Consider the following 27,889-nt stretch of genomic DNA (forward strand, 5'->3'; position numbering starts at 1 on the left):
TGATGAGAGCTCTGGTCATCACTCACTACTGATGGAAGGGATGCCAGCGGGCTCAGTGCGCACGCACACACACGTCCATGTTCAGGCCTTGAACGTGCTCACACATCAAAATAGGTACACACTCAGAAGTTGCTCTCCCTCAAACAACCTTAGGCCCAAACAGGCACTTATAAAAAGGTGCATATCCTACTGTACAACAGCTGTTCATATTTAAACATATTCACATCCATCCCACAGAAAACAGGAGCGCATCTCTGTAAATTATTAACATTTATTTGAGTGTACAATTTAATAGTCCATTATTCTTCCAACCTAATTTCTGAAGGTTTGATGTCCATATATCTTGGTTCCTGAACGTAGTTTCACTCATCGTGAAAACAGAGAGAGCGATACTGTGAAGAACAGCATTGGTTCCCTTCCAATGAGAAAGCAGTATCCCCCTGTGTAGAGTCAGGTTAGTGTCAATAGTAGATGTGTTAGTGTAGTTCACTGGTTCTGAGGGACAGTTTGTTAGTGAAACAGATCATCATGGGACACTCAGCTGCAAAATCAGATGTCATATTAAGTTGACAAACTAATTCATCCTCAAGCTTTGCATCTGCACCGACCTGATTCAAACAAATAAACTGTAGGAGACTGAATTGCTACTATAAAAATAAAACATTGTTTGTGATAACCATTTGTAACCAATAATGTATTGTAACTATGATGAAAAACCAAAAAACAGAAGACAGCTGTATGTGTGTGTGTACTACTGTAGTGTACGGGTTGACAGTGTTGGATAATTTAAGTGATAGCCTTTCAAGCATAACGTTGCAGATACAGCCATGATACTGCTCTGTATTCACGTACTGAGCCTCTTTCAATTCGTGCAAAAATACAAACTGAATAGATTTACAATTGACAGAAAATGGGGCTAAATATTCCAACATAGCTGATTTCATAAGAAAATAAGAGTGCTAAACTAGGATTTTTTTAATAAGTAAAAATAAAGTAAGAGAAGGGTATGAAAATAGTGTTCTCGATTTTTAACAACTAAATTATTAAGGGCTCTGACTGTTTGTTCATTTGTTCTCTCCAGTCACTGACTGACCTCTTAGATCAAGAGAAACTTGACGTAAAAAGTTTAAATCCAGGAGAGAGAGAGAAGAAAACTTTACAGAAAGATAACATGACAAACCTTTACAGATTAAATGAGGTATTGCACAGAATAATCTATAAAAAAAAAAGGCAACAAAAATATACAGCAAATTGATAAAACATTTACATTATAATTTGAATAAGATTTAGAAAGACAATTTAGGAACAATGTAGTGTTGTCATAATCATCCGCGAGGGGGAGGGTCACTAGTCATCCCACTCATCATCATCCTCAAAGTCTTCTTCCTCGTCATCATCGTCATCATCATCTAGGGAGAGAAAGACACATACAAAACACATTGGTATGAATATAACAGCAACCTCCTATCTCGTGTGTGTGTGTGTGTGTGTGTGTGTGTGTGTGGGCGTACCTGAGGAGTGGATGGCTTTGCTCCTCTTCTGCATCACCTCCATCAGAGCGCCTACGATGCCGGCTGAAGGGGTGGCGGGTCCTCCTGACCCTGGTTCGTCAGTCACCTGGAACACACACAGGAATACACACCAGTGAACACTCCAGTATAGGGGGCTGTGCGTCTAGTATCTCTAGAGGATAGGGGGAAGTGTGAAGGGCGCTGCATGGTCAAGCCAACGTCTGCATTGGCCGTACAGCAGTTACTGCGATACGGCCTCTGTAGAAGCCAGTGCATTCACACTGCTTGTGCTTCGCGGAGCAGAGCTGTTGTGAAGGAAGTTGTCAATCAGGTTCATGCGGAACAATACGGAGCCCTCTGCATTGTTACAAAATTTGGGAGGTGCACGGCGATGAGGTATGGAGCTCGATTTGGCCTCTACAAGACTCGAGGCTCCACAATTGCGTCGCACCTGCAGTACGGAGCTTCCGGATAGCAATGCCAGAGCAATCATAAAATTGGGTTTTAGGGGTTGAGGTAGGAGCCAGGGTATAAGGACCAGGGGCATAGAGGTTAGGGTAGGGTTCTTCAACCAGGTTTGGCCTATGGACAAGTTTTTTCTGAGCCAGTCGTCGGCAGGCCAGAACATACCTAGTACATAATATTAACACCAGTTAATTGGCCTACACTACAATTTGAGCAACATTAACACATCTGATTAGTACATAATACATTCAGTGACAAAATAATAATTTAGATCGGATTACACTCAGAAAAATCACCATGTCTCTATTATGATTTTTGTCGTCTATTTCTCTGTGCGTTGATTGGTGAGGAAAAAAACACATCTATGTAGCCTACAGTATTTTTTTTAACATCAACATTTGTTCAGAACAATTAGCATGATCGCAAAAACTATCAAAGCTGGATAATGAAAATATACGTTTCAGGCTAGAATGTACAGAGATATAGGGTCATCTGTCTAGCTTTTCCCCAATGTCAAGCCAGTGGGTCTTATCTGCAATGAAAATGTCACTGTTTGCAAAAAATGTCACCTCAGACATTATGAATCTAAGCATAGCACTTTCAAAAGTGGCCTTCCCGCCCCAGACAGAGGCCTGACGCAGAAACACTAAATCGTCAACTGGGTGACATTCTCAGAGGAACACAGCACAATAAAGAAACTCACATTTTACGTGCCAACAATGTGTGGCCGGACATACACCTGCGAGTCCTCATTTTCCTCTATGAACGCGGTATAGACTCACGCCAGGGACAGGCTTTCACGTAAGTGGATTGAGGACCGCCTGCGCATCACAATCGCATCCATCTCACCCGACATCCACAAGATCGTGTCCCAGGGGGAAATGCAACTTTTTCCTACTGATTAAACAACTCAGTGGCCTATATGACTGTATTTAATAAATACTAACATTGGGAGTGCTTATTCGGGGATATTTAGGTAAAGCGGACAGTATTTTCTAATTGTTCTGTCATTACAGGAGCAGACTACCCCGATACGGACATTCAGGCACGTTGCCTTTTTTTCTTTCAATTATTGTAGGACGCTTCATTTTTGGACAGTTGCAATTGTAAGTAGGCCTAATTTTAAAAATCCCACTTCTATTTTTCAGCCAGTTAAGTTATTTTATATAGGCCTCGGCTCTTAAGAAATAGACTCCAATTAAACCCGCTTGTTGTTTGTGAAGTCAAATTAAAATGAAGATCGTTGTTGAAATTAATTACTCGTCTGGTGTAGTTTTTCTCCATCTGTTGCTGTGCAACACTTGCATAACAAGTTAGCTATATTTCCAGCACCAGGCGCTGTTCATCTCCTATTGATTGCACTGCGGTTGTAGTTTAACATTTCAGCACCACAAAATAGTCCACTGCATGCTTTATTATTATTTGAATGTCTCCTGCATTCTCTCTCCCCATGAATGAAGTTAAAATGTAACTTTTGCATTATTTAGTTAACTGCCTTCTTGGGACATTGCATTTGGGAGTTTTTGCATCTCGGGTCCGACATTTTTATTTTTAAATGAAACAAATATTCCTAATTAAATTGGGGGGCTTTGGGGTGACGAATCATTTTGCTGACAGGACAGATTTGGCCCGCGGGCCGGCAGTTGGGGAACAATGGGTAAGGGAGTAATGTATAAGGAGGTAATGTCCACTCACAGCCTTTAGCTGTTTGCCCTGTCGTATCTGTTCGAGGAGACCGTCTCGGCTGGTGCTGGTGGAAACGGGCTCCACCTTCTTCAGCGGAGCACCCTCCCTGATCTGGCTCAACAGGGCTGAGGGCTTACCAGCACCTACACCCCCTCCATCAGCTTCCGGAAGCATGGGTGGGGGAGGAGGGCCGGGAGGAGGCGGGGGAGGAGGAGGAGGTGCTCCGGAACCAATACCTGCTGAGGTGAAGGAGGGAGGTGGGGGAGGAGGTGGGGCATGGGGAGCCAGGGGAGGAGGGGGCAGAAGGCCTCTAGTTGGGGGTGGGGGTGGAGCTCCCATGCCTGTTCTGGAGGGGGGGAGGTGGTGGTGCTGAGGTGGGCGCTCTGGAGGGGGGTGGAGGGGGAGGTGCGCCCCTGCCCCTGACCGGTGGGGGCGGGGGTGGGGGGCTGGAGGTCTGGTGTGGGGGAGGGGGTGGGGGTCCACCTCTGGAAGGAGGGGGTGGAGGGGCTGGACCAGAAAGAGACAATTTTAGCATGGCATCTACTATTGTACACACTTCACAACATGCTTCAGATTCTAGAAGAACCTCAGAGGAAAGGCAGCAAATAAATACAGCTCAATTGCTGCTATGACACCATGCAGTAATGACTGTAGCCACTAGGGACAGCTATGCTTCAAGTAATTCTTCTCAAATAAACCCAGCAACTCAGACAAAAGCTTTGTGGTGGGATAAAAAGAGTATAGCATTGACTAACGTGATTCTACAGTCAAGAAAAGGAAAATGTCTCTTCAGCACACTGCAATCGGACTCCTGGTCTGGCCTGTCAAGGTCCATACATGTTAGATCATGCCCAGGGGCGCACAGCTCTGGGCTCATATCTACAAAGCATCTGCGAGTAAAAGTGCTGATCTAGGATCTTTCCATATAATTGATTCATTATGATCTTTAAGACAAAACAGAGCCTCTATCAGCATTCTCACTCAGATGCTGTGGATACAGACCCTGGTCTTCAAGGACCTCAGTCCTGAGGAGTTGTGCACCCCTGTGATAGACCAGGGATTCCCAAACTCGGTCCTGGGGCCCCCCTGGGTGCACGGTTCTTGCCCTAGCACTACACAGCTTGATGGTGTTGGTGATTTGAATCAGCTGTGTAGTGCTAGGGCAACAAACAAAAAAATAAGTGCACCAAGGAATGAGTTTGGGAAACTCTGTGTTAGACTATTTTGTCCTACAGAGGTCAGAGTTAGTCTATCAGACAGCTTCCAGTCAGACTAATGCCACAGCAGCACCATGCAGAGATAAACCAACCTACCACACCACCTTGGAGGTGGAGGACCTGAGGAACACACACTGAACATTAGACTCTAGAGCACTAAACCATCTATATGGACACTACATAGGCTACAACTTGTTTTTGTAGTCACCTACTATCAATACTCTTCTGACAAACAACCCAAAGCCCTTAGTTCCCACACACACACACACACACACACACACACACACACACACACCTTGTCTGCGGAGCTCTATCTTGATTGCCTCCACTCCTCCCTTCTTCTCGATGAAGTCATAGATGACCTTGGAAGTCTCCTTGTCCTTCAGCTGGGCCTCAGAGATGCCACACATGTCAAACAGGTTCTTTAGCTCCGGGTCTAGGTTGTTCAGCTGGAGGAGAGAAGAGAACACTGGATTACAGTAAATAGAACCATGCCGAGTTAGAACTCCTATCAGTTAGAACTTCACTCAGTTTGAACCTCAATGAGTTAGAGCCAAGGATGCACGAGGAACAGATTTAAAAAAATACAATAATTTAATAAAAAAAGAAAAATTGTTAAGCATATTGGAATTGGCAGATATTCGCTAAAAATGCCAACATCGGCATCGGCTCGATGTATAGTTTAACGCTGACGTGCATACCTGTATAACGTAGGTAGATGACGTGCATACCTGTATAACGTAGGTAGATGACGTGCATACCTGTATAACGTAGGTAGATGGCGTAATGACATCACGAAAAATACAGCGCTACACGTGCAACGCAGCATTACTAACCTAGCCAACAATGTCTGCTGTGTGGATCTATTTAAGTTTCAAAGGAAGATAACAAAAAAGGACATACGCAACATTTGTGCTGCTATTATTTATTCTATTATTTCCAGAGGGGAAAAGTGAAATCTTTCAATACCACAAACCTAATAACTCATTTGAAAGTCCATCACCACCAGACGTTCAGTGACAACTAAGTGCACAACTAAACAAGTTCAAGAAAATCTCAGCGAGAGACTCAAAAGGCGAAATTCAATAACGATAGAATTCATTGCCCTTGGCAATCAACCGTTCTCTGTTGTGGACGATGTTGGCTTTCGCCGACTGGTCGAGCACCTCGAGCCCCGGTACACCCTACCAAGTAGGCGCTATTTTTCCAGATGTAGCCCTACCGGATTTACACAGAAACGTTGAAGACGCACATCCATGAGCTTCTTGCTATGGGCGTCACTGCTATTAACTTCACAACTGACATTTGGACCAGCGACGTCAACCCCACGAGCATGTTGAGTCTGACAGCACAGTGGGTCGACGAGGATTTCGTACTGAGGAAAGGACAGACAGAGCTGAAACTTCACTGCTCGACATGTACAATGAAATCCTGGTTGAGAATGAAACGACTGGACAAAACAAAACAGCACAGCAAGTAAGTGAAAGAAATGGGTTTTGATTATGTTTCACTGGTAATGGGGACATATGTAAATGCCAACAAAATAACATTTTGGTCAGTGTTGTGCGTTTCAACTATTTAAGTGTACTGGAATGCTTAAAAGGCTGATAAAACTTTAACTATCCGTTATCGGGATCCTTGGCAAGGGAAGTATTGGATATCGGTCAAAAATGGCATCTGTGCATCCCTAGGTAAAACCTCACTGGGATAAAACATTACTCAGTTAGAACCACATTATGTCAGAGTTGGCGGTCTCACGTTCTGATGTTGGCCACCCCTGTTGTAAAACAGCCCCTGCATCACCACCTGGTGGCTGAGGGGAACTGTGCCAGGTTGGCACTGCCCGTTGGCCAACCGGTGGAGTGGATTGAAGGCTGTGAGATTATATTCCCACAGAACTAGATTACACAGGTTTATATCATATCTACTTTAAACCACTACTCCAGCTCTCTGGGCAGAGACACAAACAGCTGAGTTAGTTTGTTTACCTCTATGTAATTCAGGTTGTGTTCTTTATGTAATGAATTACAGCTGTAAATAAATAAAATCTTGCAGGGTTCTTTCCTCTTTCTGTCGAAACATGTTAAAACATCCTCTCTCGTCGCTCGCTCTCCACTTAAGTCCTTGAAAGTATTAAAGCTCAGAAACGCAAAATCATTGAAATCTTATTTTTAGAAATTTCAACAAATCCTCCGGTTCCCGTCTGCTCTGTTCGATGTGCATGTAGAACACCACGCAATAATTACTTATCCTTTTTTTGGAAATGAATGGATGGATTATGCAGAAACAGGTTTATAATGTGAAATCTCCTTGTGTAACCCTGGGCTGGCAGCAACTTCTGCAGTGGGCAGAGATGGAGAGATGTCATAATATTACATATTTAGTTCCGAGGAGAATCATGTCTGACGAACACTACCTCAGAAATAAACTAGTTCTGAGCCTGAGGACTGGTAAGGGGGATGAAAACACAACAACCCCCCCCCCACTCTCCTTCCTTCCCTCCCCTCTTACTCCCAGTAATACACATCCTCTGAGAGAAACCATCCCACTGTCCAGGCCTACTGGTTTGAGTTAGCAAGAAAGGCATTTCACTGTCCTTGTTCATGTGACATTAAAACATCCCATACGTTATACGACAGAGGCTAGGTAGACCGCCGCGTGAGAAGAAGCAGATCACAGGTCAGATAGGGTCTTCCCATACCATTAGAAGTAGGGAATGGATGAGTCTACTAGCCAGAGGCTACAGTATAGACAACAATATCTCTTCCTCAGTCAGTCAGTCATACTCACATCGAAGCCTGTGTTGGGGTCCCAGCCGACATGGCCAACGTGCCTAGAAGGAAACACATGATCAGAGAGAGAGAGGAGTACAGAGCCTGAGGGAACGATCCAATCAGTATATAGTAGGTAGCCTAACCCTACACTCAGGGAATGAGAGGACACACAGAGGAAGTGTAAACTCTAAAGTCGCCTAACTAGAAAAGGTAACTCCAAGCAAACGTTCGCTAAGAGCAGCCGTTTACCTGGTTAAACAAAGGTGAGCCATGTGTTGGCAGAAATGTACGTCCAAGTCAAGACACATGCCACACTGGTAGCCTATTTCGCCGGTGCTTTTTCAAAGCCTATGACAGATACACCAGTGTCATTTACTCAATATTAGGAGTTGAGAAAAATCAATAGAAACAAGATACTTCTAATTCAAAATGTGTTTATTCTGTTCTTGCTAGCGATATTCATGAAAAAAAAAACATTGGAAAATAAATATCCACACAAAAAAACAATGATATATACAGTACCAGTCAAAAGTTTGGATACCTACTCGCTCAAGGTTTTTTCTTTAATTTTTGCTATTTTCTACATTGTAGAGTAACATTGAAGACGTCAAAACTATGAAACAACACATATGGAATCACGTAGAAAACAAGTGTAAAAAATAAATAAAATAAATCTAAATATTTTATATTTGAGATTCTTCAAAGTTTGCCTTGATGACAACTTTGCACACTCTTGGCATTCTCTCAATGTACTCTTGGCATTCTAGCTTCATACGGATAATCACTTGGAATGCATTTCAATTAACAGGTGTTCATTTTTGGAATGTCTTTCCTTCTTAATGTGTTTGAGCCAATCGGTTGTGTTGTGACAAGGTGGTATACAGAAGATGGCCCTATTTGGTAAAAGACCAAGTCCATAATACGGCAAGAAAAGGTGAAATAAGCAAAGAGAAACAGTCCATTCCTAGAAGACGAAGGTCAGTCAATACGGAATATTTCAAGAACTTACAAGTTTCTTCAAGTGCAGTCACAAAAAACATTAAGCACTATGACTTAACTGTCTCATGAGGACCGCCAAAGAAAAGGAAAACCCCAGTTACCTCTGCTGCAGAGAATAAGTTCATTAGATCTCAGATTTCAGCCCAAACAAATGTGTCAGAGTTCAAGTAACAGAAATCTCAACATCAAGTGTTCAGAGGAGACTGCGCGACTCAGGCCTTAATGGTTGAATTGCTGCAAAGAAACCACTACTAAAGGACACCAATAAGAGACTTGCGTGGGCCAAGAAACACGAGCAACGGACACACAAACTCAACCCAATTGTGATGGTTTGGTAATGGGTTAGACCACAGAGAGAAGGAAAAGCAGCCAACAAGTGCTCAGCATATGTGGGAACTCCTTCAAGACTGTTGGAAAAGCATTCCTCATGAAGCTGGTTGGGAGATTGCCAAGAGTGTGCAAAGCTGTCATCAAGGCAAAGGGTGGCTACATATACATATATATATATATACACACACACACACATATATATACATATATACATATATATATATATATATATATTCTGATTTGTTTAACACTTTTTTGGTTACTACATGACTCCATGTATGTTATTTCATTTCATAGTTTTGATATCTTCACTATTATTCTACAATGTAGAAAACAGTAAAAAGAAAAACCCTTGAGATGAGTTTATTTATTTTATTTTTACAAGGACAGTGAATTAATCAACGTGCGGACCCCTGGTTAAATACCCCTGCTTTACACTACTTCAGTAACCCAGTACCATAGTATTGACTAGCAGTGGCCAATTCCTAAAAACACAGGACAGATTATCCTCACATCCATCAATCATGCCAGATACATATTACATGTGATTAGAAATATGTCCAGGATTAAAAAGTCCCATCAACTCTTAGCCTGCACATTAACACATTGCAGTATGGCTAGAGGTACTCCTCTATACATTAGCTGTGCAATACCCCCCAGTTGACCCAAATGGGCCACATCCTAACTTGACATCACAGTGAGTAACTAGAAGTGCCAAATATTTAATCTCATGATGGATTCAACCCACACTGAGGGCTTGTGAAAGACCCTTACTTCTCAGATGTCACAATTAAGAGCGGAATTAAACACGCAACTAAACAGAATAGAAAAGAACTAAGAATAGAAAAGGAATAAATTGGAAAGAATACTTACTGGAAGTTGCTGGGCGTTCCGATGTCCGCCTTGGTCAGCTTCTTGCCCTTCTTTCCCTTCACCTTCTTCTTGTTGTTGTTGTTGACGCTGCTGCTCACCATGTTGAGCTGAGAGTTGTGGCCGTGGAACCGTGGCATACTGCTGATCTCTGGATTCTTGATGTCCACCGTGGCCATGGGCAGGGCAGGGCCTAAGGAGGAACAGAAGAGTCAGAACTACAGTACCCACAATGCTACAGTCCAGGAGAGTCTAGGTCTGGGGGAGAGAGACCCGAGTGTCAGAACTAGGTAGTTTAACATACCGATTACAAAATACTTTTGATGTACATTTTATTAATGATGCCTGCTTCCATCATTGACGCGTCCTCCAACAATTAGTTCAATGAGAGGGCACACAGGGTGAGACAGTGAGTTGCCTTTAAACACCTGGAGAGTTTAGCCAACGTCACAACACACTACCTGCTACTGTGATCAAATTACAATTTCAGTAAGCACTCCTCGTGTAAAACCATCTCCTCTCTAAAGCCTCCCAGTAGGCTTAGGGCAGTCAGTCAGAGAGCTGTCTGCTGGTGGGACCTCAGGGATAGACCAACGCACAGCAAACAAGAAAAACAAAGCCACCACTACAACACTGCCTGGATGAGATTCGTGTGGAATCTTCACACTGGATACTATTTGCCACTGCCTGCGGCTCACACGTCCTGTGACACTCACATAGTGGTCAATCCAAACTGAATTATATGGACATGAGTGTCCTGACTCCCTAGCCACCTACCTCTGTGGCTGGAGTCCCCACGGGGGCTCTTTCTGACCGAGGGTGAGACTGAGGGACTACAGTCACAGGGAGTTCCGTCCCCCTTCCTCCACCCTTTGTCCCCCTTACACTCTCCGGCCGCCGCCATGTTGACGTCCAGCAGCATCTTACCCACCACGCCACAAGCGTGGTCCCCGTGGCGTAGCGAGAGGCGGGTAGCGAGGTCCGAGGGGGGTGCATATAGTTCCTCCTGGGGAAGGATCAGGCAGTGGAGGGTGGAGAGACACCCTCCCGGAAGCATCGCCCCTCCTCCTCCCCCCTCAGATAGGTCCTCAGAGGGAGAGGACAAGAAGGTGGTACAGAACATCATCTTAGAGCAATGGCAGAAGCATGGGGGGGGGGGGGTGGCAAGACTACGTGGTGCTTAGTCCTGGGCTATAGCTCAGAGAGCCACTGATCCAAAGATCTACAGAATCAGAGACATCACGAGCTATAGAACTAGAGAACCAACTCCAGGCGTTTCCAAAAACAGATCCAGAGAAACAGGTGGAGGAGCAACCAGAGAGGAGACTGAGCAGGGTATGAACCGATAGTCTGCCTGGCTCTGCCTGCTGTCTAAGACCCTCCGGCTGAGTGAGGTGGATAGGGGTTGGGCAAATGCCACAGCTACAGCTGGCCCCGCCTCCAAACAGTGCTCTCTCCTCACCCTCGCAACAGGGAGCACTGCCAGGTCGCAGCTCTACGAGCCACTCTTTCTCATACCCCTCCCTTCTGCCTTCCTCCCCTCTCCACCAGCGGGCCAAACCACACCCCCAACTCCAGCCCACCTCTAATCCCAGCAAATCACAGTGCTGCTGGATTTTACATAACCATTAATGCCCACTGCTAATCCACCATAATCCCTGAGATTCTCTTAAACATGATGAATCTACATCAGAGAGAGCGAGAGAGAGGCTGGCTGGCTGGGAGACGGGACTCAGAGACAGCATGGAGAAAGAAGGAGAGATAGTGAGAAAAAGAGAGAGCGATAAGGGAACAGAAACTAACATTCTGGGTGAACGCGGTTAATTCCTATCTGCAGGTTCATTCTCACCCGTCATTACTGCAGACACTGAGACACCACAGACAAACCGCTGTATGGCCACAGGCAGAACACACCATGTTGTCTGTATGGGCACAGCCCAAGCCATGCCAGTCTGATCAAACTTCATAGGACAGGTCTGTGCCATGCCATGTAAAAACATCACTCTCAGCAATCTGTTTACAGGTCACAAATGGCAAAAAATGTCACCAATTCAGCCCCCCCCCCCTCACAACAACTCCTTCCGTTCCATGGCCAGTGCTGTGAGTGGACTGGGGTAGTTTGAGAGTTGTGAACTAAATCCTCTTAGCCTGATTAAGCAGACCAGGAGTTGATTGGGGTGGCACGGTCTGCCCCCCCAGTAAGACCAGTACAACACTATGGGGAGCCAGGCACAGAGCAAACTAGCTTTGAAGTCCAATAGAATGCACCGTTGATAAGCGATTCCAAGGAGTGCTATGAAAAGTGTGACACTAATGTCCCACCACAGCAAATCGACATGACCAGTTCCCGAGAGCATCTCTGAAAGAGCTTTTGACTGTTATATTATCTGTAGAGTAAGGAAAGCTCTGGTACTAAATGACAAATTCAAGAAAAATGCCAATGAACTGTATCACCCCCAGCGTGTCTGGGTACTGATGAGGAAAATGACGGACCTCATACTCTACAAGGTTATATATACAGTTGAAGTCGGAAGTTTACATACACCTTAGCCAAACACATTTAAACTCAGTTTCAAGATTCCTGACATTTAATCCTAGTAAAAAGTCCCCGTTTTAGGTCAGTTAGAATCACCACTATTTTAATTAAGAATGTGAAATGTCAGAATAATAGTAGAGAGAAAGATTTCAGCTTTTATTTCTTTCATCACATTCCCAGTGGGTCAGAAGTTGACATACACTCGATTAGTATTTGGTAGCATTGCCTTTAAATTGTTTAACTTGGGTCAAATGTTTTGGATAGCCTTCCACAAGCTTCCCACAATAAGTTGGGTGAATTTTGGCCCATTCCTCCAGGCAGAGCTGATGTAACTGAGTCAGTTTTGTAGGCCTCCTTGCTCGCACACGCCTTTTCCAGTTCTGCCCACAAATTTTCTATAGGATTGAGGTCAGGGCTTTGTGATGGCCACTCCACTACCTTGACTTTGTTGTCCTTAAGCCTTTTTGCCACAACTTTGGAAGTATGCTTGGGGTCATTATCCATTTGGAAGATCCATTTGCGACCAAGCTTTAACTTCCTGACTGATGTGGATATATTGAAGCAACATCTCAAGACATAGCATCATGAGGAAAGAGAATTATCTATTTTGTGAAGTGCACCAGTCCCTCCTGCAGGAAAGCACCACCACAACATGATGCTGCCACCCCCGTGCTTCAGGGTTGGGATGGTGTTCTTTGGCTTGCAAGCCTCCCACGTTTTCCTCCAAACATAACAATGGACATAACAACCGCCATAAGCCACTGCTCCAAAACCGCCATAAAAAGCCAGACTACGGTTTGCAACTGCACTTGGGGACAAATATCAGACTTTTTGGAGAAATATCCTCTGGTCTGATGAAATAGAACTGTTTGGAAAAAACAGTTCTATTTCATCAGACCAGAGGATATTTCTCCAAAAAGTCTGATATTTGTCCCCAAGTGCAGTTGCAAACCGTAGTCTGGCTTTTTATGGCGGTTTTGGAGCAGTGGCGTCGTCCTTGCTGAACGGCCTTTCAGGTTATGTCGATATAGGACTCGTTTTATTGTGGATATAAATACTTTTGTACCGGTTTCCTCCAGCATCTTCACAAGGTCCTTCGCTGTTGTTCTGGGATTGATTTGCACATTTTGCAAAAAGTACTTTCATCTCTAGGAGACAGAAGGTGTCTCCTTCCTGAGCGATATGACGGCTGCGTGGTCCCATGGTGTTTATACTTGCGTACTATTGTTTGTACAGATGAATGTGGTACCTTCAGGCATTTGGAGGTATGCTCCCAAGGATGAACCAGACTTGAGGAGGTCTATTTCTTTTGATTTTCTCATGATGTCAAGCAAAGAGGCACAGAGTTTAAAGGTAGGCCTTGAAACACATCCTCTGGTACACCTCCAATTGACTCAAATTATGTCAATTAGCCAATCAGAAGCTTCTAAAGCCATGACATTTTTTTAAATTTTCAAGTTGTTTAAAGGCACAGTCAACTTAGTGTATGTAAACTTCTGACCCGCTGGAATTGTGATACAGTGAATTATAAGTGAAATAATCTGTCTGTAAACAATTGTTGGAAGAAATTACTTGTGTCATGCACAAAGCAAATGTCCTTACCGTTTGTTAACAAGATACTTGTGGAGTGGTTGACAAACGCGTTTTAATGACTCCAACCTAAGTGTATGTAAACCTCCGACTTCCAACTGTAGCCTCTTATCTATAGAATGTGGAGGTTGGCTGACAATTCATATGGCCTGGTTTGGAGTGTGTGATGGAGTGTGAGTGGTGTCACAGGAATGGTATTTTAAGATTGAGGGAGGGATCTGCTCGACATCCCTGTCGAACTGGCTTTCTGGAGTGTGTATGCAGGATACCTAAGCATGTCCTGTAAAGAGGATTCATGTACATAGGAATTGCTTCTCACCACTGATGTCACAGTCAGATTCACAGTACTTCCATACCCCTTATGGTTAAGATTAAGACTGGTAGGGTAGGTTATCTGTTAGTTAGGGGCTTGGGAGAGGTGTTCTCTCTGAGACAACCTGCTTTCAGTGGATTATCAGTGGCTTTACACTGGAGCCATTCAATCAAAGCCACGTGGGGACGAGTGTTTGTTTACGTGCATGTATATCATTTAAGTCAAATCATTTCAGGGTTATTTGATTAAAAACTTAGTGTCTACGTCGATTTCTGGTTAACATCAAAATGAATCCCCCCCCCCAAAAAAAGACTCATGAAGGACCTACCATTTCGACCTACCATTTTGACCTACCATTTTGACGTCTTTTTTTCTGTAAAACAAAATGTATATAATTAAACTCCTGTATAGTGCTGTGTGTTAGTGAAAGGTAAGGGCTTGGCATGGAGTTACAGGTGAGTACAGATCAAAGAGGAACTCTTCTGTAAGCAGGGGGGGGGTCGGACGGACGGAGTTAGTTTATAAGCAGCATGGATGCGCGTGTGTGTGTGTGTGTGGGGAGATTGATGGTCAAGCGTACGTGTGCGAGTTAGTGATTTACCAGAACGATCACAGACTGACTGACGAGACAGAACTTAAATCTAAAAAGAGGATCATCCATACAGAAACTGCATCGACTCTTGCTGGTTTGGGACAGAGGGCAAACAGTCCTGAACTTGTCATTATAGCAAGCTGGTCTCCATGAGCACTTCAAAAAGAGGCACGGAAGAGCACTGTTGCCCCTGGACAATGATCTTAGCTGATCGGGCACATGTTTATGTTAGGATTTAGTAGAGGGTGAAGCTGATTCTAGATCTGCTCCCCTTCTACTGGAGCTAAAGCCCTTAACTGTGGGCCAGAGAGAGCGAGAGCTGCCAATTGAACAATCAGGAAGGAGATGGCATAGAAAGAAGGAGAGATCCATATCTCAACATTGAGAGGATCTGTCCAAACATTAGCAGACCAAGCTTAGGTCAGAGAGGAGAGGAGATGGTTTCAATATCAGAGATCCGAGGTCAGTAGAATCAAAGATGGCATCAGTAGGTAGTAGTCACCAGATTTTCTCTGTCGTCTCCCAAGCAGGTCCTCGACGGCTCCCCGGAAAAGCTTGGCCTCCTCCTCGTTGGCGAAGTTCAGTCCCATCTGGCACGACTACACACACACACACACACACACACACACAAACACACACAGGAAGTGGAATGTCATAAGAACGAACAACACTGCAGGCTTCAAAAGACAGCACACACAGGTTTTTACCATAAAAAAAAAAATGACCATGACATGTGAAAGGACTTAGCTGGAGCAAAGCACATCAAGTACACAGAGAAAGGGATAACTCACGTCTCCTGCGAATGTGAAGAAGTAAGATTTGGGAAAAGTGATCGAGAAGTTGTTGTAGAGCTCCTGCTCTAACATGCTTCTACCCTCCTGTGGCGAGAGAGACAGTGTGTGGATGTAATTATTATTATATACATTGGTGGTTTTAATCTATGTTTTGTCACACACATCAGATAGGTGTAGTGAAATGTGTTGTTTTACAGTGTGAACTAAACCCACCTTCATGTCGAACACCCTGATAAAGTAGGATCGTGCTGGGTTGTCTTTGACCAGACAGGCCACACCACAGCACTTCTTGGTCCAGGCTGAGTTCCTGTCTGCTGAGTATACCTGCACCACCGCTGAACACAGCGACTGCAGGGGAGAGAAAGGCACAAGGTGTTAATACAACCGAATGCATTCAACTGAAATGGGTCTTCAGTATTTAACCCAACCCTTATGAATCAGAGAGGTGCGGGGGGCTGCCATAATCGACATCCACGTCTTCGGAGCCCGGGGAACAGTGGGTTAAATGCCTTGCTCAGGGGAAGAACATATTTTTACCTTGTTGCTGGATCGATTCCCCGAGCTGACCTTTCAGTTACTGGCCCAGCCCCCATGAACAGTAAGTCGCTCTGGATAAGAGTCGCCTAAATGACTAAAATGTCAAATGGATGTAATAGTGATTTAACTGAGACTCACAGACTCTCAGTCTATATTTTATAGTGAAGCAGTGTTGGCCAGGTCTCCCTTTAAAAATATGTATTTGACCTCAATGGAATTGACTTCCTGCTTTAAAAAGGTAAAAGCAAGGACGCAAGTATACACAATAACAGGGCAACTTCCTCAACAACTAAGTGCGTTGAAGCGCGAGGCTCAACTTCTCTGCTGTTTTGGTCCTGTAGAGATCACGCTGTAACAGTGTGAAGCGCACCCGTGCATGTGCGCAGATACTCTGACCGCGCAACATTTTGCATCGCGCTCATCTCAATATCTGCGGATCTGCTCAGGGCAACCTCATCTCGCCAAGTCGAACTTCAAATAAAAAGGTTAGAAAATAATGTATGCGCAGAAACACTACTACAGAGGTGTGACAGCACTGGCAGAGTTTAGACTACCGCAGCGCAGTTCATTTCTCAGCAGGACTAAAGTCACCCTGTCCTCGTGTGCCAGTACTGTCCTCTGTATTACTTACTGACATCTCAGCAGTCTCCTCACGCAGGACGGTAAAGTAGCCTGTCAGGCTGCCAAAAAAGTGGTGAATATACTCTTGTCATTTACTTATAGTAATGTGAGGAGGACAGGAAGGATGGCCTGTCATAACGTGTCTTTATTGTTGGCAGCAGTGTGTGTCTCACCGTAACAGCCTCCACGCCCTTCTCTATAGGACCGAGCTGTCACACCGCTGACTGACTCCGATAGCAGACATGTCAGTAATGCATCTAGACCTCGAAGCTCAGGGCAGCCCAACCCTCTTCCTGGAGATCTACTGCCCAACCCTAATTTAGCGTATCTGAGTAGAATCAGGTGTGTTAAATTAGGGTTGGACTGAAAACCCACAGGACGGTAGATCTCCAGGAAGAGGGTTGGGCAGCCCTGTACTAGGAGGAGGCGGCCGTCTCAGGGAACAGAGTGGTTACCAAGTGAAGCTGCTGCAGCAATGCAAACAATGTCCGCAGCTCTTTGAAGATAACTTGTCATAAAGATAAAGGGCCAGCTCAAACAGAGCTAACTGGAGAGTTATTGCCAAGTATCTAATTGGTCTTAGACGGATGTGGCCAGGCCTTCCTAAGATGCCCATTATGTGTGATCCTGCTGGGTCAGACAGGCCTGCAGCAGAACCCTCTGACTCATCAGGGCTGGATGTCAGGCTCCACTACACAGACTCAAGATCAGGGCCCGGTTTCCCGATAGAACGATGCATCGTAAACCTACAACAGCCGAAAGCCAAAAACACCACACGGCAAGAATGTTCGCTAAGTACATCGTTAGACAAATTACAAAGCCCAGTGGTCACCAACCTTCTTTGAGTCAAGATCACTTTGAGTCAACATGCATGCCGAGATCTACCGCTCTGATTTTTAAGCCTATGCAACATTAACATTAAGCCTATGCAACATTAACCAATTAAAAACAGTTCTGTAGCAATGAGGTTTGTGCAGTAGGCTATAGGCCCAATACATTATCACTGCATATTGGCTTTGCTTGAATTTACCTGCCAGTGCATTGTTGTTCGGGACATTTAAAAAATATACAGTGCCTTGCGAAAGTATTCGGCCCCCTTGAACTTTGCGACCTTTTGCCACATTTCAGGCTTCAAACAAAGATATAAAATTGTATTTTTTGTGAAGAAACAACAAGTGGGACACAGTCATGAAGTGGAACGACATTTATTGGATATTTCAAACTTTAACAAATCAAAAACTGAAAAATTGGGCGTGCAAAATTTGAGGTAGGCTATATGATCACACTGGTAATAGATCCATTGTTGTATTACTTGTGAGGTACATTTGAATAATTTGCTTTTAAACTTTACTGGGCTGGTGGTGCCTGCACCTGGTGGTCAGTCTCATCGGAGAGAGCAGCAGATTGAGGGTCCGTCTCTCAACATCCCTCCGCTCTCCCTTTCCTCCACTGACACAAACCAAAAAGGGACACAGTCTTCCAGCCGATGACGAAACTCAAGTCGCACCGCATTATTTCTGCCTCATGCACAAATTCATGTTGTTACTCCTATTAACAGAGAAAAGTGAAATATTCCTTGATATTAAAAAAGACCCAAGCCGCTAATAACACAAGCCTATAGATACACTTTCCTACTCATTCATTGCTGCTGCACTGCTTGTTGTAGCGCTGAGTGGAAATAGGAAGAACGCGCATTATGGGTTATAAAAGTGTTGACTACAAAGTGTTGACAGTTCTGAGTAAGAACTTAAACATGAACTCACTCATAAAAACAGCAGCTCTTTGCTGTATTCGTTGACAGTCTCTCTATAGTCACAGTTTTAAACGTTTTGAAATCTCACAGTATCAATTTTGCCGTAGCTTTCTTTTATGCCTGCTAAATTACTGCAGACTCGGTCATCTGAGCAATCGGATTGGCCAGCAATTGCATAGAGCACTTGATTTCCTCTCCAAGCACACCGGGAAGGCAGAGTTTGTACCTTCAGACACATGAAATGGCAACAGTTTGCCTACTTGGCACGAAGGACAGCTGAATCGGCTGCACCTACCACCAACAGCCCGAGACTAATAAAACATTTGAAAAAAGGAACACAGGGGTGTATTTTTTTTTCTTCACAAAAATATTTGGCGATTGACTAGAAATGCCTTGGAAATCGACAAGTGTTTCAGACTGAATTCAAAGTTGACTAAAGAGATTATTTTTCCTCACCCATCTGCACACAATACCCCATAATGACAAAATGAATAATTTTGGGGGACATTTTTGCAAATGTATTAATAATTTTATACAGAAATGTCAAGTATTCACACACCTGAGTGGATACTTTGTAGAAGCCCCTTTGGCAGCGTTTACAGCTGTGAGTCTTTCTGGGTAAGTCTCTAAGAGCTTTCCACACCTGGATTGTGCACCATTTGCCCATTATCATTTTTAAAATTCTTCAAGCTCTGTCAAATTAGACAACTATTTTCAGGTCTTGCCATAGATTTAAGTAGACTTAAGTCAGGAACATTCATCGTCTTCTTGGTAAGCAACTAGTGTAGATTTGGCCTTGTGTTTTAGTTATTGTTCTGCTGAAAAGTGAATTAATCTCCCAGCGTCTGGTGGAAAGCAGACTGGAACAGGTTTTCCTCTAGGATTTTACCGGTGCTTAGCTCTACTCACTTTCCTTTGAACATAAAAAACTCCCTATTACAAGCTTACCCATAACATGATGCAGCCATCACAATGCTTGAAAGTGGTACTCAGTAATGTATTGGATTTGCCCAAAACATAACACTTTGTATTCTGAACAAAGTTAACTGCTTTGCTGTATTTTTTGCAGTGTTACTTTAGTGCCTTGTTTCAAACAGGACGCATGTTTTAGAAAATGTTTATTCTGTACAGGCTTCCTTCTTTTCACTCTGTCAATTAGGTTAGTGCCAATGTTGTTCATCCATTGTTTCAAACAGGACGCATGTTTTAGAAAATGTTTATTCTGTACAGGCTTCCTTCTTTTCACTCTGTCAATTAGGTTGGTATTGTGGAGTAACTACAATGTTGTTCATCCATTCTCAGTTCTCCCATCACAGCCATTAAACTCTAACGGTTTTAAAGTCACCATTGGCCTCAACCCACTGTTCCTAGGCCGTCATTGAAAATAAGAATTTGTTCTTAACTGACTTGTCTAGTTGAATAAAGGTTAAAAAAAGAAAAGAGTTTGGACTAGGCCTACAATTACATTCCAGATGATTCTGTGCTTTGCGGCAACAGTTTGGAGAAGGCCCGTTACTGTTTCAGGATGACAATGCCCTCATGCACAAAGTGAGGTCCACACAAAAATGGTTTGTTGAGATTGGTGTGGAAGAATTTGACTGGCCTGCACAGAGCCCTGACCTCAACTCCATCGAACACCTTTGGGATGAATCGCCCGACCTCACTAATGCACTTGTGGCTGAATGGAAGCAAGTTCCAGCAGCACTGTTCCAAAATCTAGCGGAAAGCCTTCCTAGAAGAGTGGAGGCTGTTATAGCAACAAAAAGCAGGATGACCACCCCCATATAAATGCTCATGATTTTGGAATGAGATGTTTGATGAGCAAGTGTACATACATACATTACCAAAAGTATATTTTAATGCAGTCATCTCGGGTTACATTTTAAGCTTTTTACACTTCACTTGTTTGTAACAATTGCAAATATTTTGGCAACTTTGTAGACAACTTTGTTCGAAAGTTGTCGGTCACAGTCAGACAGAAACATCTTGATCTTTGGTGAATAAAGTGAAGCAGAAGGGTAAAACAAAAAAGCAGCTCACAAAACACTTAGCTGTTTTACAAGTGGTCTTCGGCCGTTGGTAAATAACAAGCTCTTTCAAGTGAAACTTTAGTAACAACGGTTTTGGGAAACAGCACAGAGATTTCCCGATGCTCCTATGAAGGTTCTAAAGATGAACTTAGCCTTAAAATGTTATCGGAAAACGGGACCCAGGTTCTTCCCCAAGTTCACTAGCCTCCTCGCAGAGGGGTTCAGGCCAATTACCCTGCAGATGAAAGGCAAGCCAGAGCAGAAAGTGGTAAAGCAAGTTCACGAGAACGCCTAGTAGCTAACTACACACAGATGGGTAAGAGCTGTGCAGTGTCTGGGGAACATGAAGCTTTCTAGCCTAGACTACATTTTCAAAGAAAGCAATATACGTCTGTGCTCATCTAGCTGGCTGTGCCCACAACGCGACAAAGACAGTGAGGTCGCAGAGAGCTGGGCGATTTCATCCATCAGACTCTCGAGCTCTGATCACAAGTGGCAGCCTGAACGAGCCCCACCGGCCACAGGAAGCACCCAGTCCCAGTGACATCATCAAAGCTCGCCATGGCACCACTCACCAGGCTGCTGGTGCTACTACACACTACAGCCAGTAGGACTGTAGAGGGATCACAGGGAAAACGAACAAACAGGATGTTGAATGTACGGTAAGTGTGCATCATTCATCCATGTCCTGACAGTATTTCCCATGAGCCTAAAAAGTGGGATTGGGTAGGAATGGCTAGGGTTGGGAAGGACAGAAAGAGAGGGAGGAAAGTCAGAGTGTAGTTGGGAAGGAGTAGAGACTGGAGAGTAGTAGGAAATACAGAGACTGGTGTTGGGAGGCAGAGGCCCAGAGTAGGGCTGGTAAGGGGAGGCCCAGAGTAGGGCTGGTAAGAGGAGGCAGAGGCCCAGAGTAGGGATGGTAAGAGGAGGCAGAGGCCCAGAGTAGGGGTGGTAAGAGGAGGCAGAGGCCCAGAGTAGGGCTGGTAAGGGGGCCCAGGCAGAGGCCCAGAGTAGGGCTGGTAAGGGGAGGCCCAGAGTAGGGCTGGTAAGAGGAGGCAGAGGCCCAGAGTAGGGATGGTAAGAGGAGGCAGAGGCCCAGAGTAGGGGTGGTAAGAGGAGGCAGAGGCACAGAGTAGGGGTGGTAAGGGGAGGCAGAGGCCCAGAGTAGGGCTGGTAAGGGGAGGCAGAGGCCCAGAGTAGGGGTGGTAAGGGGAGGCAGAGGCCCAGAGTAGGGGTGGTAAGGGGAGGCAGAGGCCCAGAGTAGGGCTGGTAAGAGGAGGCAGAGGCCCAGAGTAGGGGTGGTAAGGGGAGGCAGAGGCCCAGAGTAGGGCTGGTAAGGGGAGGCAGAGGCCCAGAGTAGGGGTGGTAAGGGGAGGCAGAGGCCCAGAGTAGGGCTGGTAAGAGGAGGCAGAGGCCCAGAGTAGGGCTGGTAAGGGGAGGCAGAGGCCCAGAGTAGGGCTGGTAAGGGGAGGCAGAGGCCCAGAGTAGGGCTGGTAAGGGGAGGCAGAGGCCCAGAGTAGGGCTGGTAAGGGGAGGCAGAGGCCCAGAGTAGGGGTGGTAAGGGGAGGCCGAAGTGGGGAAAGTGGGAACAGGGAAGAGGTTGGGAAGGAGAGTATGAGGTAAAGATCAAAAGGCACATTTTCGCCACTCCAGCACAAAACACTGAAGGAGGTTGACCACTGCACTTCCTGCTGGAGAGGACTGCTGATCAGGCAGTCTCTGTGTCTCTGTCTCACTCACACAGAATGCGAATTGGATAGCTTCCACCTCTAGCCCGGTGCTGATAGTAAAAAGTGAAGCAGTAGGAATACCAATGAGTTGAATGTCAGTGAAGCCACATCAACACAGGCTGGACCTCTCACATATGTGATTCATCATCTGGCAGGGCCTGCGTTTCAGAGTGTGCTGCTCACTGTTTGTATGTATGAATCACTGAAAGAGAGTGGAGTGACAGAGTGATAGAGAGACAGAGAGAGGCCCTGAGCTGAAATCCACTGACACAGCTCTGGTTCCAACTAGCACATAACATCCATGTCTCAACAGGCAACAGGTATTAGACATTAGCTTCTGGCTCAGCTTGCCTTCAACAACTGGAATAAGCCAAAGGTTAAACACAGAAGCAGGGGCTGTTTAGTGTTCAGTTCTCTGTGGAGGAAGAGAAAAGACAGCAGCTTCCTACATTTTCTTCTCGAGCTACAGGAGACCATTTCATAACAAGCAATCGCTCACTTCTCACAGATTTTAACAAGAGCGTTTTCATGAGGAGAGCGATGCAGGAATGTCACTCACGCAACTGCCTGGGCTGTCTCACATGATGAGTGACATGGCCTGGATGTCTGTGGAATGATGTCATTGGCTGTGTATGCAGGTGTACAACAGGTGCAGAGACACACCTGGGACAGGTATGACTGTGACAGACAGGTAGGAGGCGAGACTCTTCTGGCCCACCACGTGAGAAAGGAAGTAAGCGGAAGACGACTTCCTCAACACCATCTTAGCCTACTTTGTGAACATGACAAAAGGTGACATGACTCAAAGCCAGATGATATGGGGAAGTAGCAAAGGGTGTGGTAACGTGGCATGGTAAAGTTACTACCGAGACAAAACTATCAACGCACCTACTCTGGAGAAACTGTAGGCTCAACCACTGTAGGGAAAGTGTGCGAGCAGTATTGGACTTCACACTGGGTAGAAACCTGCCAACTTAGTTTCAAACACTACACAACACAGCCTTGCCCCAGAACCTTAAGGAAATCAGATTAAACCACATTCCTGATGAACTGATAAACAGCCTTCAATGGCATCCAATTGTATCAACCAATCTGGGGGGGGGGGGGGGGGGGGTGCATTCTCTCTCTGAACTGACATCGGATGACATTAGCCTGCCATCCAAGGTGGATCAAGATGACACACTGGGGTGTAAAAACAGCAAATAGATACTGTATACCTATTTTGTTGACATAAGTCTAGGCCTTTACAATGCTATTGTACATTACACCAACTTAAATACCCGAGGTTAAAGGGCGCAATCAATGCACATCACGTTTCAAGAGGACACATTGTTTCTATTGAAATATAATTTCCTGGCCGGGTCAAATGATAACAAAACGCGTTATATAATATAATTTCTCAAGCGGTCACATTAAATAGAGTCCCTGCCCATCAGAGCTAATTTGCTACAATGATACACTAACGCTACATTGGACACATTCTTCACTGATTGCATCTCAAAAACCGAGGAGAGCAATCAACTGAACTGAATTGTGTGATTGCCTATGACAAAGTATTGTGTGGACAACAGAACAATGCATGCCAGACAGATTGTTCAGAACACACGGGCTGTTCTGAACACACAGGCTGCTTCCGAAATCAGCCAAGACATTATGCAACTTCAGTACGAAAAATATTCGAAGTCAGGTTGATGAGTTTAGCAGATTTTAACACTGGCCCAGGCCTTGGCCAACAAAACCGAGCAGCACATTCTTGTTAACAGTGGTTTGGCTCTTCTCTGTGCTATGCAGGTGTGTCAGGGAACACCCGAGGCCTCGGGGCTTGACTGAAACTTTCTACCGCCCAAATGTCACTATGTCCCGGGATATCAAGACTTATTTTCCCCTACTCCTGTTCCACCAATCTAGCCAGTGCCAGTGGCGAGAGTTGTTTTCCTTCGATTGTTATATCAAACATATTGAGGCATCAATTACAGTGGCTTCAATTAATCATGAAACGGGTAAACATCATTCACGAGCAATTAGTAAAGAAAGTATAACAACTGATAAACTTACGGTGCATTTTCTGCCGAGGTAATTGAAGAGACAGTCGTTCTCTTGTGGGGTTAGCAGTTTGGATGCACTGTTAGCGGGCCGCCGTTGAGGCAGATGGCCACTCATTATTGACAATCAACCAAAAGGTGTGTTATGATTCCGATTCGACGTTGTAAGAAACCCAAACAAACAGTCATTGATCTCCCGTGGCCTGCAACCGGACCCTCACATCGATGCACGTTTGTTCACTTCCCGATAGAAACAGCTTTAGTATGATATTATCTTCGTTAGTCCCAAACACAACGTAAGGTCCTCCTTCAATCCAAATTATGAGAACATTCCTGCAACGTCTTGCATATCGTAGATACTAAACTTTAATCAGAACTCCAGCGCAAGTAGCGGCAGATTTGTGACTCAATCCAACATGGCAGTCTATGGGAATAAACCAAAAACGTAACAGGGGGAGTACGCACTTTTGAAATGCACGACTAGATCATTTTGAGAGCATTAAACGGTTATGTTACACAACATTTATGACATAAAATGTATTATATTTATAATAAGATTAAAATACATGAAAATATGTCAAAAGAAACACAATTAAAATATTTTTTGAAAGAATGGTACAATCCAGCCAATGTTTATACCAAAGATTATTATAACTAACCCAAATGAGACCAGAGCGTGTCGTATGAAATGGGAACAAAATAATCATATTGGCCAAAACGAGCAAAGAGGTGGGGCGAGGCAGGCACGAACTAGTGAAAACCTATTGGCGCGTTCTAGCATTTATTTACATATTTCCTTTAGGGAACGCCTACTATGTGAAGTGCGCATGTGCAATAACGCTATTCGACCCTTTTATTCCTTCGAAACAACAATTTTTTAAACCTTGGCAAAGGGTTACGTCTGCAAAACGCAGTCAACTCTGTTTGTTACAGATTCTGGTTCTAAAAACAGACAACTGTATGGGAGGTCAAATGTTAAATTGATGACAAAATTTGCAGAATTCTACCAAAATTAGTCTCACTCCTTCTCCCAATTCCGGTCACTGGGCTTCCTCTCATCACCATATTTGGTAGTGAGTGGAAATGCCAACCAGAGGCTTCACATTTATACATCTGGTGAAATATCTGGCGTATACCATCTCGCTTTACTGGAATTCAGCGAAGTGGACACGTGCAAAACGGAGCAGAGACAGAAAGCGCGGATTGTCAAATTGATGCTATGGTATTTATGCCGCATTCCCCTACTAGTTTGAACTAGGAAACCCGGACATTTCCAACTTGCTAACAGGTTGTACACATGCTGCGTTCAACCAGTTATTAAGTCGGAAAAGTCAGAGTTTCCTAGTTCAGACTAGAAAGTGAACACAGCATTACCATGAGGATAAGTATGAAATTAGGCTATGGTGGAGTAGGCCTAGGCCCAATGACTGTATATGACTGGACAAATCAAAGTTTATTAACACAAATTTGCAGATGATGTTATCACAGGTACGGTGAAATGCGTGTGTTTCTAGGTTAACAGTGCAGTAATAATACATAGACAACAATTTGCACATAATCCAAAAGTAAAACAAAGACATTAAGAAATATCAGAATGAGCTGTCAGATTCCAGAATGTAAATATTGTAATGACCTGACTAGATCATAAAGGAACAATTGTCCAGACAGAGGCTTGAGTTTGCGAATTGACGGTTTATTAAACCAACTTTACACAGGCTACTGTTTGGGCCGTAGCACACGCCAAAAAGATAACAGATAACCCATAAGCCAATCGTGACCTTCTCTTGGGCAGCCCAGACGTAAGAGAGAGAATAAAGGCTGAACCTGGTCTTAACTTCCAATGCTCACCCCCTGCCCAACCCCCTCCACGCCACTCCGCCAACCACCAGGATGCCCGGCATCAGAACATTCCAGGCATTCCCGTGATTGGCAGATAGCAGGTTGACTGACATGTCGGACCCCGCGAACACAGGGTACTGGTCAGTACAACACAACCACATCCTAGCCTAAGACATAACACACAGCTGTCTGTGCGGGTCGCTACACAGCCCCCCCACCACAAAGTCCCTCGTCCCCGAGGGAACAAACAAAGTCTCTGAAGCGACCCGGAGGTCTCCTTTGCCTGCGTGGCCGTGATGGTCGCAGAGTGCCCCCTGGGAACCAGGGGATGAAGGCAGGGATATGGGGGACAAGGAAGCGGGAACGGGTAATACAGTCCGTGGCTCTGGGGAACCACGCGGTGACACAGGGGGAAACAGGGGGAGTGGGCTGTCTGGAGCCTTGTCTGCGGCACCTGAGGGTGGGTGCCTGGAGAATGTCATTGCCAGAGAGGGGAATTGTGGGGGTTCCTGGGGTTTGGGGAAAAGAGGCCCCTCTGTATGGGGCTAACCTGTCCCGGTGCAGTGCCACCTTTCTCCCCCTGGGAGGAAGCTGCACCCGGTACACAACCTCCCCTACCCTCTCCAGGACACTGCAGGGTCCCACCCAGTGACTGTCCAACTTGGGGCATCTGCCTTTTTTCTTAGGGGGCTGTAGACCCAGACCAGCTCCCCAGCCACAAAGTGCCTTCCCCGGGTGTGCACGTCATAGTTCCTTTTCTGCCTCACACCTGCATTCACCAGCTGCTCTCTGGCGAAGGTGTGGGCTGTCTCCAGGCGGTCCTGGAGTCTCCGGGCATACTCCGGCCCCGGAGGAACATGAGGGCTATCCAGGTGCCGACCAAACGCCATCTCCGCAGGGGTGCGGATCTCCCCAGCATGAGGAGGGCAGGCGTGCAGGAGGTGGAGTCTTGGACAGCGGAGCGGCATGCCATGAGGACCATAGGCAGGTGCTTGTCCCAGTCACGCTGGTGTTTGGAAGAGACGATGGCCAGCTGCTGTCCAAGCGTTTTGTTGAAGCGCTCCACAAGGCCATCACTTTGAGGATGGAGAGGAGTAGTGCGGGTCTTGTGCATACCCAGCCTCTCACACATGGTGGCGAACACACGGGACTCAAAGTTTCTGCCTTGGTCGCTGTGGATGGACTCTGCAGCTCCAAACCTGCTGAACATCCCCGCTGTCAGGGCGTCGACGATGGTCTCTGCCTCCTGGTCAGGCAGAGCATAGGCCTCGGGCCATTTTGTGAAATAGTCCATGGCCGTGAGCACCCAGCGGTTTCCACTGTCTGTGGTGGGGAACGGCCCAACTCTGGACATCCACTCCCACCCTCTCCATGGGAGCCCCCACTGGGAACTGTTGGAGCTGAGCATGAGAGCGGCCTGGGGGCCCCGCTTCTCGCTGTGCAGTTGTCACAGCGGCGACAAAAAGTCCTCCACATCCCTCTTGTGCTGCCCCCAGTAGAAGCCCTGACGGAGACGGCGCAGTGTTTTTGTGACCCCAAAGTGTCCAGTCCCCACCCCCATGAGTACTCTGGAGCACAGCCTCCCGCAATGCTTTTGGGACCACCACCTTCCCCACTCGGTGGCCCAAGAAGGACACCTCTCTCCTCATGAAGTGGCACT

The 27,889-nt window shown here is 45.4% G+C and overlaps 1 pseudogene; it reads right to left on the reverse strand.

The window, feature by feature from the left end:
• Positions 1-253: 253 nt before the first annotated feature.
• LOC135515974 (actin nucleation-promoting factor WASL-like) lies at positions 254-24,807 on the reverse strand (annotated as a pseudogene).
• Between the last annotated feature and the right edge of the window lie 3,082 nt (positions 24,808-27,889).

Source organism: Oncorhynchus masou, chromosome 27 (genome assembly GCF_036934945.1).
Source record: "Oncorhynchus masou masou isolate Uvic2021 chromosome 27, UVic_Omas_1.1, whole genome shotgun sequence".
Lineage (NCBI taxonomy): Eukaryota > Metazoa > Chordata > Actinopteri > Salmoniformes > Salmonidae > Oncorhynchus > Oncorhynchus masou.